The 2706-nt window shown below is 24.6% G+C and overlaps 1 non-coding gene across 1 annotated transcript; it reads left to right on the forward strand.

Annotated features, from left to right (window-relative positions):
• Positions 1-255: 255 nt before the first annotated feature.
• TRNAD-GUC lies at positions 256-327 on the forward strand. The gene has a single exon. It is a non-coding gene; the product is annotated as a tRNA-Asp (tRNA).
• The last annotated feature ends 2379 nt before the right edge of the window (positions 328-2706 follow it).

Below are 2706 nucleotides of genomic sequence, written 5' to 3' on the forward strand. Positions count from 1 at the left end.
ATCACTCACAATTATCTTTGGTTAATATAAGTTGTGTCATGGTGAAAAAATTGTTTATGACATGCTCCTTTGTCAATTATGCCTAATAAATCAACCATTCAAATTATTTTTTATTTTTCATATCATTTTTATTTTATTTCAATCGAAATTTGAATGACAGGAGAGGTTCTAAACTCGTGGGGATTGTTAAATGGGAATTTGTGGCTAAGTATAGTAGGAATTATATTTAATTTTAGAAAAACCCAAAATCAAAAAGTCGTTGTAGTATAGTGGTGAGTATTCCCGCCTGTCACGCGGGTGACCCGGGTTCGATCCCCGGCAACGGCGAGATTTTTGTCCTTTATTTTGGGCTGGCCCATACACAAACCCATCTCCTATCTTTATGGATTAGGCGACCTAGCCCATACACAAACCCATCTCCTATGCCACCTGCAAATACTTGAGCGAGGCCTAGGCTTCACAGCAAAGAGTCCTACCCATAACCTCAATAAACTTTTTAGCTTTAACAGCTTTAAATTATATGGGTTTTTAATTTTGGTATTGGATGATTAATTAATTCTCTGTTTGGATTATGAAAAATATGAGAGAAAGAGAAAGAGAATATGACGAGGTATAAAAAATGGTAATTTGGGTACCAAAAATATGACTATGTTATAAAAAAACGTTCGACGTAAAATATGATATAAATATGAAAAATATGATTAAAGTATAAAAAGTAAGGTATAAAATATAGTATTAAGATATGAAAAATTGAATTTAAGTACCAAAAATATAAGTAAGAATGAAAATATAAGTTTTTATGAATATATCAATAGTTCAACTTTATGAAAAATTGAATTTAAGTACCAAAAATATAAGTAAGAATGAAAATATAAGTTTTTATGAATATATCAATAGTTCAACTTTACGGATGCATCAAGAAATATTGGTAAAAATGCTGATAAAACAAGAAAAACTCGAAACAAATGTTAGGGAATACTAAAAAAATTGATAAAACAAATAATAATATAAATAATGAAACTGTTTTGATTAAGAAATTGATATATGAATAGTATTCAATAATAATGTATAGAATTTGAAAATATATAATATTAAAATGATAATTTATTTATATGTATAATTATGTTTCTATTTAAAAAAATTATATATATTTTTTGTACTTAACTCATAATTTTTGTGCTTTTAATAATAAATTAAATGAAATTTAAAAATAAATAATTAAAATTAATAAATTTATTAAAAAATTACTTTAATATTTTATTTTATATATATATATATATATATATATAATTGAGGTGTAAATATAGCATATATAGTAAGTAGGCCAACATATTCAACAAGGGCATGTTTTCCCATGTGCATAAATCTCCCTTTTTTGGAGAACTAGGTCGGAGTCCCAAGGCAATTTTTCACTTTGCTATGACCCACAATACAACCGCTTTTCCATTTGACCCACCAAAAAATTGGAAATATCCTAATAAATAAGTGACAAATAGTTGAAAGTAGGACACAAATTAAGGCACAAAGGTATACAAAATATGATAAGATATAGTAAAACTTTGATAGATGAATAAAAGTATATTTGAAACTTTATTTATTTTATAGGGTATTAAGTTTTAATACCATACCCCTTTTTTATAAGTTTTTTATTTTTTAATAATTATCTTATTTTTTTAATCTCTTAAGCTTATGTGAATTAACTTTTGATCATATCTATTGTTTTTAGATTTACAAGTTATATATGTAAAAATACACGGAAACGTAATACTTTTTAGAGTATTTATAAATATTGATAAATCAATAATGCTACTAAGATAAATTTATCTTTGTCCCAGTATTATTTTATAGGAATTTTATTGTATACAAAACATATTATCAATTTATGAAAAGAATAATCAAGTATAAATGTATAAATGAATATGTATATTTTTATTCACATTTTCATAAAATAAAATAAATCAGTATGATAAAGATGAATAAGATTTATAAAAGTTCCTTAACTCATCATTCTCCTTGAGTGTCACACTCGGAAGGAGTTTAAATGAGTTTGGATTATATACATCACCCAGATATAAAAACTTCACAATTATTTTTTAAGTGGTTAATATTTACTTTTAAATTTTTTTTTATAGGGTTAATTTTATTGACCTTTTATGAGGTTTTGACTAAATACAATTAGTTTCCATAAGTTTGAAATTTTATCATATATCTTCCTTATCTTTTTCATTTCTTATTTTCACTTACCTCATTTCTCTATCAAAATAAGGGACATGCATGATGAAATTTCAAACTTATGAGAGTTAGATGTATTTAGCCAAAATCTCAGGAGATGTGAATATAATTAACCCATTTTTTATATAATTAAAATTAAAATTAATAAAATATTTTTTATTTAAAATTTATCAACATTTAATAGATTTTGGTAAACACATGTAAGGGAAAATTCTGCACTATCTAAGAGATACTATAGTGCAAAACATTTGCAATTAACTATTAGATTTGAAGATTGGATTTCCACCATTTATTTATTTAAAAAAAATACTAGTCAAGGGAAGAAGAGTAAGTAAAACTCTATCAATACTAGGAAAAAGTAAAAACTCTATTAACACGAGGAAAAATAGTTCTATTGATCTTATAACGAATTATTGTAAAATTATTTTTGACTAAAAATTTTGTCAAACGTGTTTTTAAAGTTAAAAGATTGCT

This window comes from Vitis riparia, chromosome 9 (assembly GCF_004353265.1).
Source record: "Vitis riparia cultivar Riparia Gloire de Montpellier isolate 1030 chromosome 9, EGFV_Vit.rip_1.0, whole genome shotgun sequence".
NCBI classification, from domain to species: Eukaryota; Viridiplantae; Streptophyta; class Magnoliopsida; order Vitales; family Vitaceae; genus Vitis; species Vitis riparia.